This window comes from Vombatus ursinus, unplaced genomic scaffold (assembly GCF_900497805.2).
Source record: "Vombatus ursinus unplaced genomic scaffold, bare-nosed wombat genome assembly UNPS02012319.1, whole genome shotgun sequence".
NCBI lineage: Eukaryota > Metazoa > Chordata > Mammalia > Diprotodontia > Vombatidae > Vombatus > Vombatus ursinus.
Window position 1 is genome coordinate 191,052 of NW_020952097.1, and position 17,862 is coordinate 208,913.

A 17,862-nucleotide genomic window follows, 5' to 3' on the forward strand; every position below is an offset into this window, starting at 1 on the left:
GACCTTTTCAGCAACTGCACCATCCCACACTAAATTTAACCCCAGCCTGCCCATCTGGTCCTCTCTCCCCACCACCCAAGCCCAGTCATGGGCTCCCTGTGCTATGTCCTGTGCATGTACAGGCTCCTAACCCCCTGAAAAAGAGGAAATGAGGAAAAGAGGAAAGGTAGACAGACAGAGGTCACAGGCATATGGAGACAAGGGCATCAGGGAACCTGATCTGGGCCAATGCAAAATGGGTAAGGAGATGACAGCAGGCCAGCTGTGCTCCTTAGAGCCAAGGGATGAATGTGATCTACCTAAAGACTTCCTGGGCCCATAGGGTCTTGGTCTGAAATAGATTAAGAAGGATGAGGAGGAGAGACAGAACTGCTAAAGGCCCTGACACTCAGAGGGCTGAGATGAAGACCAGTCAAGCATGTTTTCAAGAAGGAGATTGGGCCTTAGGGCCTGGGTCCCTCACCACAGCCTGTGGCTGGAGCTCAGCATCTGTCTGCTTATCCTCATCCTCTTCTGGGGGTTCAGTGGCAGTGGATGGCTGCTGTTACCACACTATGGCCTCATGTGCATGTGCTTTATGGTACAGGTGGGTATGCTCTGTCACACTCACTCTTCATACAACCTTCCTGAAGTGGGGGGACACAAGGACACCCCCTTGAGCTCCCTGGCTGCCCTTTGGTCCCTGGAAGTCAGAGTTTATTATCTCTGATACGTCACCCTCCCCCAGTCAGCTTTCCCAGCTGAGCCAGGCCAGAGTCAGGCCCAGGAGGAGAAACTCCACCAACCCCACACCTCACCCCAGGGAACACCTATCTAGGACCTCCTCCCTCTGGACTCTGCCCTAGAGTCCGAAGTTGAGCTGGGGGAAGTGCCTCCGGGGCAAAAGTACATGGTCCTTGGAGTACCTCTCATCAGGTCTCTTATATCAGTTATGAACCAGCTTGACCCCTCTCACTTGAGAAAGGCCTATAACCTGGATTCGTCAATCAGGAAAAACCATTTTTGGCCCACTTTGAGCTTAACCTACCATAATTCTTTGCATGCTCGGGCATAACAGACATGCTTTGCTTTGCTCTCTGACTGAATCCAAGCCCTTCTGCTGCATTTGGCTCACTGGGAACATTCATCTGCCAAGGACATGGTCCATTGGACATTTCCCTTATCTTTTTATGTCCCTCCCTTGTTAGAGGCACTATCTTGATACCCCCCAATGTTGCGATACACTATGTTTACTGTTGGCAGAAAGCCAGACATCCTGGGGTGACCCTTTCCGTTTTGTGGAACTATAATTTTGGCTAATGAAGGACACCAGGATCCTGAGTGGGAGTTGGGGGGGTCTTACTCTATGGTTATAAAAACTTCTTGAACTAAGCCTTCAGGGAGCTCAGAATTATTTCCTGACTCCCATGCATGCAAAATTCTCTGGCTCAATGAGAATAAATAAGCTCATATAAGGACATGTACAGCCTGATTCTGTTTGTTCCTTGATCCTTTGATCCTCTATTTAAGGTGAACTCCATTCTATTTGTTTATTGAACAAGCCTTTGGTAAAGTGGGAAACTGATTCTGTTTACTTCTTCAGACCAAACCTCTGGTTGGTGCCATGACTTGGATAGGACTGATAGAGGGGTGAGATGACTCCCGCCCTGACAGGTGTAGTGATTCCGCACCATAGCATCAGGTTTTTCCTGGAGTCTCAACTTTGCCCCGTGTGGGTGAGTTTTTCTTTCTACTCCCAGCTCTCATTCTCAGACTTCCATGGGTTTGGTCAAAGTCAACAATTCTCTTTGAAGCAACTTTGGGCACAGGGATCATTTTGGTATTTATTTTCTTGATCCCCTCCAGTAAAGGATCCTAAAACAATAGGGTAATGGGTTGATCAGAAACTAAAATTAGAGATCTGCCTAACAAGACCGCTACCTTTTGTATGTCAAAGCATTATCAGTCTGATGACAACAAATACTGCAAATGTTGGTCTCAATTAACTAAAGACAGCCCTGAATTATGTTGGCCATGTTGGGGCTCTTTTGACCAGTCTAAGTTACTCTATCTTAAAACTAAATTAAGCTTAAAAACCAACAAGACATCTAATCAGGAATGAGAATGTTTTCATCATTGGTGTGCTGAGATGGTGAAGTGAGAAGGAAAGGCAGAAGCCTCTTCCTGTAAAAACTGCAAAACTGCTTCAACTCCATTTTCCCCTGTGCTAATTCCCTCTACCCCACCTTCCCCTCCCACCCAATGGCCCCGACCTGTCCCTCTCCTCTGGCCATTTCTTCTCCTCCACCCCCTCTACCTTATCTGTTACCTCCTCCCCCCTCCCCTTCCTTTGAGGACTTGGGTCCCGGGGAGGATAATTCTGCTCAGCCATCTCTTCCCTCCTCCTTTGTCCCTTAAAGGCTAAAGTCCTGACAGGGACTCAGATCCCTGAACTTAACTTTATCAGGACCTACCCCTTTAAGTCCACAATGTTAGGGGTGCTCTGAAGAAGGCTTGTAGATACAGTTCCCATTCTCTCTCTTTGCCCCTCCCTCACCTAGAAGAGGCATACAGTTGCTACACTGTCCAGTCTTGGATCTGCAAATTCATGATGGGGATTTCTAACAAGCCTCTCCCTGTCATTCTATGATTAGATTTTGTTCACTGTTTGTATTTGTCAAGTAAATTGTTTGTCTGTGTCTCTGTGTCTGTATCTCGTGTACTGTGAGCAAGTCTTTCAGAGTCTTTATCCCTGAAAGATTAAAATGCAGCCAACGAGAAACTTCTAAGGGCTGTAGCTAGGAAAACTGTAAACAAACAAACAAGCCTGTAAGACTTTTTCCTTGTGGTCCCAACTATAGCCAGGCTGGAGCTACAGTGAAAAGTCAGATACAGCTAAAAACATCTTAGATTCTGGAGGTTTTGAGATTAATCAATAAGGAGTTTGGAAACTATTCATTTTGGGATTGCAGGAGACAACTCCTGAGATTTGGGGCTAATTCCAGGAATTCATCCCCTGCTAAAACTCCTTCTCACAATCCTAATCACTCAGCATTTCCCACTCCCTCACCTGGGATTAGGAGTATATTTCAGTATGGGGATTGTAAGAGCCCCATGAGTTCTTGTTAATTGCTGTCATCCTAGATCAGGTTAAAAGAAGAGAATGCTGGAGAATTGTAGGGAACTCAAATCACTCTTTTGCACCTGGCAAAAGGAGGAGATGGGCCAGGCCCATAGAGAGCATTCTCTGAGCCCTGCCACCAAGAATTATCCCTACCGGGGCAGGTAGGTGGCGTAGTGGATACAGCACCAGCCCTAAAGTCAGGAGGACCTAAGTTTAAATCCAGCCTCAGACCAAACACTTGACATTTACTAGGTGTGTGACCTTGGGCAAGTCACTTAACTACACTTGCCTTAAAAAAAAAAAAAAGAATTATCCCTACTGGAAAGGCCCTGGCATCAGCCACCCCAGCCCCTAGGCAATGCCTGGCATGGCAGCCAGCCAGCCCGGGCCCTTGGTAAGCCCACACTTCTCTGTTCCAGTTACAGAAATGCAGCAGCTTTGTAGTTTATAGCAAGCTTTTTTTATCCCTGTTTGCCCCATTTCCTGATTTGTAAAGGGAAAAATAGTGGTTGTTGTGGGATCAAAATGATATAATGATTGTAAAGTGCTTAACATGATGACCGGCGTATGGTAGACACAACATTACTATAATCTCTCTAATTTAATGTAATTGTTTCATATCTGATAACTTTTGAGTTATCAAATACCAAAAGTAATAAGATCAATAATTTCTAAATGTGACAATCTGGAAATGAAGTTGATGTCATCTGAAGTTTATTGTTTGTGTTATTATTGTATTTCTGAATTGTATATTTCTAAAATTCTCTCTTATTATAAAATGTGAGAGACCATTGTGAGGTGCAAATGGTGCTAGAGGGGGGCGGAGCCAAGATGGCGCAGTAAAAGCAGGGACTTACTTGAGCTCTCCCCCAAACCCCTCCAAATACTTGTAAAAAGTGACTCTAAACAAATTCTAGAGTAGTAGAACCCACAAAAAGACAGAGTGAAACAAATTTCCAGCCCAATACAACCTGGATGGTCAATGGGAAAGGAGCGCAGTTCAGTATGGGCGTGCACGCAAAGACCAGGCCTCAGTGAACCTGAAGCAGGCTTCAGGGACTGAATCGTGGGCAGCTGTGGCGGTTTCCAGACTTCTCAACCACAAATGCCAAAGCCATCTTAGAAGGTCAGTGGGAAAAGTCTGTTGGACCTGGATGAGAGAGGAGCATAGTCCAGCCCTGGCCCCGGGGCAGTGGCCAGAGCTGCAGTTGCTTCCAGAGCTTTCAGCCCACAGACAGTGGGGGGATCAATCAAAGTGGGATTGCAGGGATCTCTTTGCTGGTGCTGAGGCAGGAATCCCTTGCTTTGCCTGTGCTTGGATGTGGGTCTAGTTCTGGGTGTCTGTCCTGGGGCAAAGAGGAATGCTGGAGTGGTGGAGCTTGTGGCAGCAGTGGAGAAGAAACCCTCCTCTCATTTCCAGGACAGAAAAGAGTGCTTGTGGTCGCTCACAGACCACAGAACACGCCAGGAAATGAGTAGACACCTCTCCTTAGATCGTACCACCTTGGAAGAACTGAAAACTTACAGATCCCTAGAAGTATCTCTGAAAACAGCTGGGAAAACCCCTGAAGCTTGGGACAGTACACTCTTCACATTGGAAGCAGAGCCTACCTTAACAAAGAGTTAAAAAGTCAAGGAACTGTCTGGGAAGATGAGCAAACGGAGGAAAAAAATTCAGACTATAGAATCTTACTTTAGTGAGAAGGAAGATCAAAACATACAACCAGAAGAAGACAACAAAGTCAAAGTTCCTATATCCAGAGCCCACAAGAAAAATATCAATTGGTTTCAGGCCATGGAAGAGCTCAAAAAGGATTTTGAAAATCAAGTAAGAGAAGTAGAAGAAAAATTGGGAGAAGAAATGAGAGTGATGCAAGAAAATCATGAAAAATGAGTCAACAGCTTGCTAAAGGAGACCCAAAACATGCTGAAGAAAATAACACCTTAAAAAATAGACTAGGGGCAGCTAGGTGGCGCAGTGGAGGGGCAGCTAGGTGGAGCAGTAGATAGAGCACCAGCCCTGGATTCAGGAGGATCTGAGTTCAAATCTGACCTCAGACACATAACACTTACTAGCTGAGTGACCCTGGGCAAGTCACTTAACCCCATTGCCTAGCCAAAAAAAAAAAAAAATAGACTAGACCAAATGGCAAAAGAAGTCCAAAAAGCCAGTGAGGAGAATGCCTTAACGAGGAGAATTGGCAGTGGCAGCTACATGGAGCAGTAGATAAAACTCTAACCTTGGAGTCAGGAGAACCAGAGTTCAAATCTGGCCTTGGACACTTGATGCTTACAAGCTATGTGACCCTGGGCAAGTCACTTGACCCAGACTGCCTCACCAAAAAATCAAAAAAAAAAAAAAAGGCAGAATGGGCCAAATGGGAAAGGAGGTCCACAAGCTCACTGAGGAAAGTAATTCTTAAAGGAGCAGCTAAGTGGCGCGGTGAATAGAGCTCTGGCCTTGGAGTCAGGAGGACCTGAGTTCAAATCCAGCCTCAGACACTTAACACTTACTAGCTGTGTGACCCTGGGCAAGTCACTTAACCCCGATTGCCTCACCAAAAAGCCAAAAAACAAAACAAAAAAATTAAAATTAAAATGGAAGCTAATGACTACAAGAAATCAAGAAATTATAAAACAAAACCAAAAGAATGAAAAAATAGAAGACAATGTGAAATATCTCATTGGAAAAACAACTGATCTGGAAAATAGATCCAGGAGAGATAATTTAAAAATTATTGGACTACCCGAAAGCCATGATCAAAACGAGAGCCTAGACATCATCTTTCAAGAAATTATCAGGAGCAGCTAGGTGGCACAGTGGATAGAGCTCCAGCTTTGGAGTCAGGAGGACCTGAGTTCAAATTTGGCCTCCGACACTTGACACTACTAGCTGTGTGACCCTAGGCAAGTCACTTAACTCTTATTTCCTCACTTAAAAAAAAAAGAAATTATCAAGGAAAATTGCCCTGATATTCTTGAACCAGAGGGTAAAACAGAAATTGAATGAATTCCAGAAGAAAAACTCTCAGGAATATTATAGCCAAATTCCAGAGTTTCCAGGTCAAGTAGAAAATATTGCAAGCAACCAGAAAGAAACAATTCAAGTATTGTGGAAACAAAATCAGGATAACACAAGAATTAGTAGCTTCTACATTAAGAGATAAGAGGTCTGGAATATAACATTCTGGAGGTCAAAGGAGCTAGGATTAAAACCAAGAATCACCTCCCCAGCAAAACTGACTATAGTCTTCAGGGAAAAAATGGAAATTCAATGAAATAGAGGACTTTCAAGCATTCCTCATGAAAAGACCAGAGTTGAATAGAAAATTTGACTTTCAAAAACAAAACTCAAGAGAAGCATGAAAAGGTAAACAGGAAAGAGAAATCATAACAGATTTATTAAAGTTGAACTATTTACTTTCCTACATAGAAAGATAATATTTGTAATTCATGAGATCTTGCTCAGTATTAGGGTAGTTGGAGGGAATATATATATAGACAAGGGGCATAGGGTGAGTTGAATATGAAGGGATGATATCTAAAAAAGAAAATTAAGGGATGAGAGAGGAATGTACTGGGAGAAGGAGAAAGAGAGAGGTAGAATGAAGTAAATTATCTCACATAAAAGAGGTGAGAAAAAGCTTTTACAGTGGAGGGGAAGAGGGGGGAGGTGAGAAGGAATAAGTGAACTGTACTCTCATCAGATTTGTCTTAAGGAGGGAATACCATACACACCCAATTGGCTATGGAAATCTATCCTACCCTACAAGAAAGTAGGGGGGAAGGGGATAAGAGGGAGGGGTGATTGAAGGGAGGGAAGACTGGGGGAGGGGGTAATCAGAAGTAAACACTTTTGAGGAGGGACAGGGAGAAAGGAGAGAATAGAATAAATGGGAACCGGGATAGGATGGAGGCAACTAGTCTTTCACAACATGACTATTATGGGAATGTTTTGCATGACCACATACGTATGGCCTATGTCAAATTGCCTGCCTTCTCAATGAGGGTGGATGGGGAGGGAACAGGGGAGAGGATTTGGAACTCAAAGTTTTAGAAACGAATGTTAGAAATTGTTTCTGCATGCAACTGAGAAGTAAGATACACAGACAAAGGGGTATAGAAATCTTTCTTACTCTACAAAAAAACAGAAGGGGAAGGGGATAAGGGTGAGGGAGGGGGAGAACAGATTGGATGAAGGGGGAATCAGAATGCAGGCCGTCATGAGGTGGGGGAGGGGAGGGATGGGGAGAAAATTTGGAACTCAAAATCTTGTGAAAGTGAATGTTGAAAACCAAACATAAATAAATAAATAAATAAATTGGGGAGAAAAAAAGAAATGGTGCTAGACAAAGCACTTTTTAATCTGGATCTTGTTGCACATGGATTGGGCCTTTAAAAGGATGTGATTAAAAAAATTGTGGTAATTGAAACTGTGAAATATTTGATAAGGAATATTTAGTTATAAACAGGTAAAAATAAAAATGATATTTACTACAATAGCAAATTTTCATTTGAAAATCTTGGCTATTATGGAAACATATAAAGTGGTTTAAAGATGTAGTTTCAGGGATAGCTAGGTGGCACAGTGGATAGAGCACAAGCCCTGGATTTGGTAGGACCTGAGTTTGAATCCAGCCTCAGACACCTAACACTTAATAGCTGTGTGACCCTGGGCAAGTCACTTGACCCCATTGCCTAGCCAAAAAAAAAAAATCCTAAAAGATGTAGTTTTAACATATTAATGATGAGATGAATGATTTTCTGTGCAAGGTAATTTGGAAATGTGTTCACCTAAAGTGATTATGGGTTTGGTCCAAGTTTTAAATACATAATATTGTTTGGGGTATTGTTATGTTTCTGAATTGAATAATTTGGTAAACAATTGTATCAGCTATGTTGTTGAAAAATCAATTCCTCTCACGACCTAGATGTTACATTAAGAATTGTACACCCCTGCACAAAAATGTATGGGAGGATGAATAAGTTAGGATAAACTTCTAAGTTTTGTCTATATTTAAGAGGAAGCTTCACCTAAAGTTGTTATCAACCCGGTGCAAGAGTTTTCTGTGTTGTGGAATTCCTACTGAGTGAATGGGAATCCTTGTACAATATAGGGGTGTGATTTTCAAGCCTGTTTCATCTATGTATATACATTTACATTTGTGTTAATTTGAAGGTTTGTGAACTACCGCATCCACTATTTATGTGAGATTCCAGAATGTAGTTATTTTCTTAATTTCTAATGATATATTTAAGGACAAAGGAAAGATAAGATACTGAGTAAATTTTTAAAGGTGTAAACTTTGTTATTGTGATAGGCTAATTTAATGGGGCATGTTCTTCTTGGTTTATAAAAACTGAATCTCCTCCCTATTGCAACACCTTTTTGACTAGGAATTTTGTGATAACTAGAAATTCTGTGTTAACTAGGAATTTTGTGATGACTAGGAATTTAGTTTGTTATAGCACTTTGGGAATTTATGTTACGAAGGATATTTTATACCAATTTAGTTTTAATGAATTCCAATTTTAAAGGTTTATTTATGCTTTAAGGTAGAAAAGAGAGGTATAACTTTTAAACTGTTTTTAAGGGGAAATATTTTTAGAAATAAATAAAAAAATCTCTTGCATGATTTTTAGAAGGCTTACTAAATTTTCATTTGCAAGATAATCTATTGCTAAATTATTCTAGCGAGTTGTAAAGTAGAAGAGATCTTACTGTTTTAATCTGAATTGTAGTCATTTCATGGCCTAAGCAAGAGTTAAATTAGTGTCTGAACTTATCATATGTATAAGATTCAATTCCTGAAGTATCATTCTTTCAGGGTGAGGCAGATAATTAGAGAAGGGTAAACAAGCTTGTAAAACAAGGATGTAAATCTATCAAGCTGTGAAGTTGAAGTCAGGAACTCCTTTTGTTTTTGTTTAAGGAATAGGATTTCAGTACAGATAGTTATGTTAGTGAAGAGTAGTAACGTATGAGCTCTTCTGCGTTATCTTAATGGGAAATCTGATTTTACTCATACCTATTATTTAATCTGGATTAGAACATGTGCAGAAATGTACACAAACTGCTCAACTCACCTTAAGATGTTCCCATTGTTTAAAGAGATTCTGAGAGCAGTAGTATTTTTCTTGATAAATCTCTTACTGTTAAAAATGTGAGATTGTAGCAAATACTTATGTGATCCTTCAGAGCTGAATTCACCTGCAGCCCTGATTATTGGAACTTGCTATTTAAGACTTTATGGGACTGTAATTTACTATTGTTTTGAACAGGGATAGTTGTCTGGATTATCATGAAGCCAACAATAGAATGGCATGTGCTGTAGGCTGAGAACTGCTCCAGGTGGATATCTGTGCCTGGGAAAATTTGTGAGGACAAAGTTGGACATGGTAGAACCCTCATGACTTTATTTTCCAATTGTGTTGTTTTTTTTTCTGAAGTCCCCACCTGATTGATCCTGAGCCCTGCTTTTTACATCGTGTGCCTCCATGATTGGTTGTCAGATGTGACTTATGCCTGTGAATGTGAGCTAAGAAAGTTTTTTCCCTTATGTTATGCTATATGACTTTGTTATAACTATGTCTTTTTTTCTTTTACAGCAAATTTCTATAACCAAGAAGTTCTGTAAGTACAATTCTAAATCTATTGAATAATAGATTGATACTAGAACATCTCTGAGTTACTATAATAGGATGCAAATATGAATATCTTATAATTTTAACTTACATTTGTGGCCAAATAATAATATAGGGATAAGACAAAGATATAATGCGATAGATTTCCAATTAAATGGAATAGCAATTTTTTTTTAAGTGAAACAATTAGGGTTAAGTGACTTGCCCAGAGTCACACAGCTAGGAAGTTTTTTATGTGTCTGAGGCAGGATTTGAACTCAGGTCCTCTTGACTCCAGGGCCGGTGCTCTATCCACTGCGCCACCTAGCTGCCCCCGGGAATAGCAAATTTTGAGAAAAGTAACAGGACTAGACTGTTTCTCTAAGAATTATATACAGATATATACAACTGGCTTCCAAAATTTATATATCATGGAAATTCAGGCTTTAAGCATATTTTAGCAATAAGTTTCAAAATTGAATTTTTACACATAAATTATATGGACAGTGGTAAAGAAAGTAAAGTTATTTTCCCATTATTAAAGTATCTGATAATTTTAAAAGGCAAAAGAGCTCATTTTATGGTTGGACCCTCAAATTTTAAAAAGATTATTATACCAGGTACAGAATTTAGGTAAGGACAGAAACAGCAAATGATACATAAACTGAAATTCTCTGAAGTTTCAAAACTGGAGAATCAAATTCAAGTTACTGTATTAAATTATACTGTCAGAATTATCTAGGAACTTGTAGATTTGAAACCAGACAGGCAGGATTTCCTTTTAGAACTGTCCTGAGAATAAAACCTACTGTCTAAGAAGGGATATCTAGAGACCAGATAACTACATGAGACACCTGGGACCCAAAAGGTGCTGCTTAAATGGACATTAGGAATGGGTTACTGGGATACAGAGACTTGATGTTAGTTAACATTGGTGATAATGATTGTATTGCTTCATATGGTTTATGTTTAAGTGTCCATGGTTACCCTGGTGACATGTAAGTCACCCTTCTCAAAACTAGTCCATTGTGAGCCTTCTACGTGGTTTAATCTATACCTGACTTAATGTAATTATGCAATTTGGGGAATTATGAGAAAAACTTTATTGTATTGTTTGAACCTAGCCTTGCATGACTGGGAAACTGAACCATCACTATGTGCCTTTAATGAAGTTCCTATGTTGTGGTATTTTCTCTCATTTGTCAGCTCATATCAGGTCTTTCTGGCTACCCCCACAGCTGCCAACTCGTGGGTGTGGACTGCTGGATCATCTAAAGACTCCCTCTACAAGAGGACATCTCTTCCCATTCCCTGAGGAAGAGGCAAGTTTTCCATGCTTTCCTTGGTCTGCAGGTTGGCACCTTTTTGCACCCTTGACCAAAAGGAGGGGAATGTGAACCAGCTTGAGCCTCCCTTACCTGAGAAAAGCCTAAAATCCGGATTGGCCAATCAGGATAAAAACATTTTTGGCCCACTCTGAGCTTAACCTACCATTATGCTTTGTATGCTCTGGCATAACAGACATGTTGGGCTTTGCTCTGCTCTCTGAGTGAATCCAAGTCCTCCTGTTGCATTTGGCTGACTGGGAACGTTTGTCTGCCAAAGACAAGGCCCACTGGACATTTCCCTTATCTTTTTATGTCCCTCCCCTGTTAGAGGCACTGTCTTGACAGCCCCTATTTTACAATACCTTAGGGTTACCGTTGGCAGAAAGCCAGATATCCTGGGGCCACCCTACTTATTTTGTGGAATTATAATTTTGGCTAATGAAGGATACTGGGGTCCTGAGTTGGGGGGTTGGGGGCGGGGGCTTACTCTATGGTTATAAAAAAACTTCTTGAACTAAGCCTTCAGGGAGTTCAGAATTATTTTCTCTGGCTCAATAAGAATAAATAAGCTCCTATAAACACATATACAACCTAATTCTGTTTGTTCCTTAATTAAACCTTTGTTTAAGGTGAATCCCATTCTGTTCGTTTATTGAGCAAGACTTTCATAAAGGTGGAAACTGATTCTGCTTGTTTCTTTGGAACAAACCTTAAGTAAATAGTTGACACAGTACAAAGCATTCTGGAAAAGGCTGGGGATGGGAAACCATTCTCTGAGGGGCGGAGGCAGGAAATGGGGAGATGAGGGGACCCAACAGGAGGACTAGGCATCAGAGGGGTTGGTAGTGGAAGTTTGGGGGAGAGGAAATGACCAAGTAGCCCCAGGGTGTGGGCTCCCCCCAGTGGCAGGCCCTGGGATAGGCAGACTGGGCTGTGGCTATGGATCCAAGGTGAAGGCCTCACCCTCGGCTGCCTGCACTGGACGTTCGTCTTTGTAGCAGGGAGCCTGAGCCCCTGTGGCGGTCATGGGAGCGCATGATGGCTTCATGCTTGTGCTTAAGCTCCAGCAGCTTGGCCCGCATCTCTTCATCCCCACACACATCTGAGGGAACAGCGAAAGGAAGGGCCCTGACTGATGAGTCTTGCACTCTTCCCTTGACAGTACCCCTGGTGCCCTAATCAACTGCTGGAGGAGCTCACTCACCCAGGGGCGTCTCATCCAGCAGTGACTTCCCATTCAGATCAGCTCCATGGGCCACCAGCAGCTCCACTAGATGCACCTGTGAGGACAAGCCAAGCTGTCCCTGACACTGCCCTGATGCAGCTGGGCTTTGACACTTACACTTGGTAGTGGCAAGAGGCAGGGAGAGTTGGGGGCTTGGGGCAATGGAATATTCTGCAGATATGTATAGGGGTGGGTGAGTGGGAAGTGGGAGGCTGAAACCATGTTGGTGTCCTGCCCTGGAGCCCAGGAGGCCCAGCTCTGCTCTCCCACCTAAAATGAGGGCTCACCAGCCTCCTGCCCTGACCTCCCCTCCCTACTCACCTGGCCCCAGCAGGCTGCTGCATGCAATGGCTCCCAATCATCTTGGTCCCTGGCGTTCAAGTTGACCTTGTGTCCCAGCAACAGCTCAGCTGCCTCCAGGTAGCCACTGGCTGAGGCAATGTGTAACTAGGGGTGGGAGTCTGGGCTGAGGAAGTCCCATTAGCCCAGGGAAGGACACACTTCTCCTTTTCAGTGTTATCCATGGATAGACTAGTATTGCACTTGGAATCAGGAAGACATGAGTTCAAATCCTGCTTCAGACATTATATAATCTTTGGGCAAGTCACTTAACTCCTGTTTCCCTGGGTTTCTCCAACTGTAAAATGGGGATAATAACAGCATCTATTTCACAGAGCTGTTATAAGAATCAAATGAGATACTTGCAAAGTGCTTTTCAAACCTTAAAGTATCATATAAGATGCTATTATTATTATTCCCAGAAGGGAGGATGCTGGTTTTCTCTCATGCTGAAGCAAGACTTGCCAGAAGCAAGGCTGCTGCCTGACAACCATTAGCCATAGCTGTTTTCCAAGGAAGCCCTGTAGGATTCTGCCTGCTGCTACTCCCACAGAAAGGTGGGCTGCTCCATGGGGAGGGGCTGCAGCTGCTGGGCCAGGGCCTGGCTCAGTTTCACTGTCTTGTGGGCCAGGTCTTGGCCTGGTAGCATGAGTTTCTATTGAGACCCGCTGGGGAGCCTGTGGCTCCTGAAAGTGGAGCCCACTCAATGGCTGAGATGATAACCAGATGATAACCTCCTTAACTCAGCTCCCTACAACCTTTGGACTGACTCTGCTGGCTGTGTACCCTTCCAGGGGTCTGGTTCCCATTGACCTTAGGTCCAGATGAGTGAATAGCCATCAAAAAGACAGAGGCTTAGCCACAAACATTCCTTAGTCTCATTTGGTTGGCAGATCTGCAAGCCAGAAACCTGGGGCTCAGGTTACCTGTGGACTATCTGCCCATTCAACATTTATAGCAGGCCTGCCTGCCTCCACCTAAACCAGCAGGAGCAGCTGTTTGTTGATTCCTGGGGACAGGGCTGGGGTAAGCAGTTCAAGAAACAGACAAGGCCAGCCTGGTGAAACCAGGGGCTGGAGCCAGTTCTGAATTTGAATTTTTTTTTTTTTTTTTTTGTAGACACTGGAGACTGATGTCCTAACCCTAAAGGCAACAAATTCCAAAGGAAGGTAGCAGACCAAAGACACTAGTCTCTGGACAATAACCCAATAAGGAAGACAACTATAAAGCAACAAACAGAACCAGACTACTCATCTCTAGGGCAGACTGAAGAGTGACAAGAACCCAGGACAATTACCTACATGAGACATTCCTATGTAGGGTAACAGCATCATAGAACATAAGAGCTATAAGGGACTTCAGAGGGTAAATAACCACACCCTTACTTGAACCATGGGTTCCAGGGCAGGACGCCAACATGTTGACTTCTCTTTACTGAACTGTCCATTCTTGTATTCTTTCTTAGTTACATGCCCTACATACACAAGTCCTTTTCAATCTGAACTTGACAGGTATTGGGTTGTAAAGTTCTAATAGTCTTTTTTATCTGTATTTCCTTTATTCCTCATCAGAATTTTATTCTTGAATGTATCCCATCTTTCTTGAGCTTCCCTCTTGAACAACAAATTAGGTCACATGAACATCCTATTTTCACATCCTTCTCCATCTCATGAATTCTAGAATTACATCATCATATATTTTCCCACGATTTCTGTCATTTTTACTTTAACATTGTTGTTGGTCAGAAATAAGCTCTCAGTAACTGTTCTGATGATCACTTCCTTTAACTCTTGGGAAAAGTCTATAAGGTAAGTCAGAAATTTATCCTTCTGCTTAAAACAGAATGAGGCTTGCACTACAGCAGATGCCCCCTTGTGACTATCTCATCTTTGTGTTAAGTTTTGTGATCCACATTATAACCTTATTGTCCATGTGCTCTGACTCTTGGGATGGCATCTAGCATGTTCCCTCAAAAATATCACTTTTCTCCCTTTATCCCTAACCAACTGCACTCCACTATGCCTCCTTCGCTAATGTATATGGATTTCCACATAGGTTTATCTTCTTGACACAAAGTATTACACTGTCACAACTACTATCAAATGGATTATTTTTCAATCAGCAGAATTTCCCTCCCCACCCCTAATAATTGAGAATTGAAGAAAAACAAAATCCCTGTTACAAACTTAAATAAAATAAAAATAAATAAATAAAATAAAAATTTGCACACTGGTCATTCCAAAAACATGTGTCTCATCTTGTATTCTGAGTCTTTCATTCTCTATCAGGAGGAGGACAGCAGGTTTCATCATGGTCCTCTGGAGTCCTGGTTGGTCATCATACTGATCAAAGTTCCTAATTCTTTCAAAGTTGTTTGTCTTTGGTTTGCCATACTGATGTCACTGAATAAATTGTTCTCCTGGTTCTGTTCATTTCAACTCTATATGAGTTCATACAAGTCTTCCCAGGTTTCTCTGAAATCATCCCTTTGATAATTTCTTACAGCACAATAGTACTCCATCATATTTATATAACACACCTTGTTCAGGCAGTCATCAATTATAGGCACCCCTTCAGATTCCCATCCTTTACTATCCCAAAGAGTTATAAATATTTTTGTACATATTGAGTTTGTTTTGCTTAGGACTAATCCTTCTCTTATCTTTCCCCCAATTTTCCCCTCTCCCCTTTCCCTCCTATTTTCCTGTTGAGTGAAATGTATCTCTGGTCCAAATGTGTGTGTACAGTCTTCCCTTCTTTGACCAGTTCAGATGAGGGTGAGGTTCAAGCATGAGCCAATCCTTCCCTCATCCCCTCCTTCTTGTTTGTATAAATGTCTACTTGTGCACTCTGTTCATGTGAGATAATTTTCCCTAATCTTTTCCCCCTCTTCCCTTCCCTCCCTGTGCCCATGTATTCCTCTTCTCCTATTTCCATTCATAAAATCATAAAGACACAACAGAACCACTCACAGGATTTATATAATTATAATTAGACTCCCTCTGTGATCCACAATGATGATAGGGTTCAGAGGGGACACACAGCATCTCCCCATATTATAATGTAAACGGTTTATACTTGATTGGTTCTTTATCATTGACTCTTTTGTTTCGTCTTTTTATGTTTCTTTTAACTCCTGTGCTAGAACTTCAAAGTTTCTCCACAGCTCCTGTCTCATTTATCTGAGTCATGATGTTGAGGAACAAAACTGCTCTTCAGATTGTATAGGTGTTATCGGAAGGGGGTTGTCTCTCCACCAAGCCTAGTCCATCTTCTACTTGACAGCCCTTAAAATACCTGCATCTTTGCTAGCTGAACATCCCCGGTTTCATCAACCAGTTCTCATACGGTCTTGTGTGCAGGCCCTTCATCATCTTGGTTGCTCTGCCAGGAAGCTCTCAGGCAGGGTTAGCCTGGCTAGAGTTGGTTCCCAAATCAAGCCTGTGAGGAAACCTGCTGCTCCATCAGGAAAGGAGCCTGAACAGGAATCCCAGGACCTAAACAGAGTTTGTTTTCAGTTCTTTTGTTTTTTGCATATAATAGTATTTTTTTTTTTCTAATTACATGTAAAGACTGTTTTCAACATTCATTTCTGTAACATTTTGAGTTCCAAATTTTTGTGCCTCCTTCCCTCCTCCCCATCCCAAGACAGTAAGCAATGTGATATAGGTTATACATGTACAATCACATTAAAAATATTTCCACATTAATCATGTTGTAAAAGAAGAATCAGAACAAAAGGGGAAAAACACAAGAAAGAAAAAACAAACAAAACAAAAAAGTAAAAACAGTACACTTCAATCTGCATTCAGACTCCACAGTTCTTTCTCTGGATGTGGACAGCATTTTCCATCATGAGTCTTTTGGAATTGTGTTGGATCATTAAATTGCTGAGAAAAGCTAAGTCTATCATAGTTGATCATCACACAATGTTGCTGTTACTATTCTCCTGGTCCTGCTCATTTCACTTGACCAGTTCATATAAGTCTTTCCAGGTTTTTCTGAATTCCACTTCATCATTTCTTATAGCACAATAGTATTCCATTACATTCATATGTCACAGCTTGTTCTGCCATTCCCTAATTGATGGGCATCCCCTCCATTTCCAATTCTTTGCCACCACAAAGTTGCTTTTAGTTCTAACATCATCTAAGCTGGTTCTGTGAGGTCCCTTCCAGCTCTAACATTCTCTGCATTTGGGCCAATATAAAATTTCTAACATTTGTGAATGAAGGGTTATCTCTTCATTTATTTCTCTTCTAAAAACCAAGGGAGTTGCTCAACCCCACACAATAACTATCATTCCTGTAATGTTTTACAGTTTAAAGAGCTCTTTCCTTACAGCAACCCTGCCCGTCAAGTAGTGTTATCACAATCTTATTCTATGTATTTTTTTAAAAAAAAGATTTTGTTCTTTTATTTTTGTCTTATTTTCATTGATGTCTTTTGTTTATATAGCACATTTGATTCAAAATATATTTCTCCTCCTTCCCTACCTAGCAAGTCATCCCTTGTATCAGAGATTTTAAAAGAAAGAAAAAACACAGTTCAGCAAAACCAGCTACTACATCAGCCCTGTGTGCAATGTTCCAGACCCATAGTCCCCCACCTGTGCAATTACAGGAGGGAGATGCATTTTTCTCAACTGTCTTCCAGGGCCAAGCCTGATTGTTCAAATTCCAGTTTTCTGTCTCTTTTATTTTTCTTTCTATTTGCACCACTGTCATCATTGTGGATATTGTCTGCTTGTTTCTTCTTATTTCACTTTGCACCAGTTCACCCAAGTCCTCATTGTTCATATTCATTTCTTAGGGCACAGCAATAACATATATTTTGTTTGTTTAGCCATTCATTCCCCAGTGGCCACCTACTTTGTTTCCAATTCTTTGCTACCACAAAAAAGGCTGCTGTGAATTTTTTTGATGTATGTGGGACCTCCTTGGGGAGTGTGCTTAGCAGTGGAACCATCCCCATTTCAAAAAGGATATGGACATGCAGAAAGAAATTAACCTCCTGGATGTCACATGACTAGTATCTTGACTCCAGGACCTTTTTTTTTTTTTTTACCATGCAGCACACCGGCTCTCCATAATGATCCTTTGTTCTTCATAAACCTAATCTGTGAAGCTCAGCTCCCTGCCTTCACTAACAAAGAGCTTCTCTTTGGCTAGTGATTAGGCATGATCAGTTTTGTGTGCCTCTGAAGTCTTATCCCTATTGCTTCTTGTACTGGCAAATGAAAC

The 17,862-nt window shown here is 41.7% G+C and overlaps 1 long non-coding RNA gene across 1 annotated transcript; it reads right to left on the reverse strand.

The window, feature by feature from the left end:
* Window positions 1–10,307: 10,307 nt before the first annotated feature.
* Window positions 10,308–12,888, reverse strand: LOC114039882. Its single transcript, XR_003568712.1, has 3 exons — window positions 12,602–12,888; window positions 12,260–12,335; window positions 10,308–12,157 (listed from the first exon to the last, which is right to left on the reverse strand). It is a non-coding gene; the product is annotated as an uncharacterized LOC114039882 (long non-coding RNA).
* Between the last annotated feature and the right edge of the window lie 4,974 nt (window positions 12,889–17,862).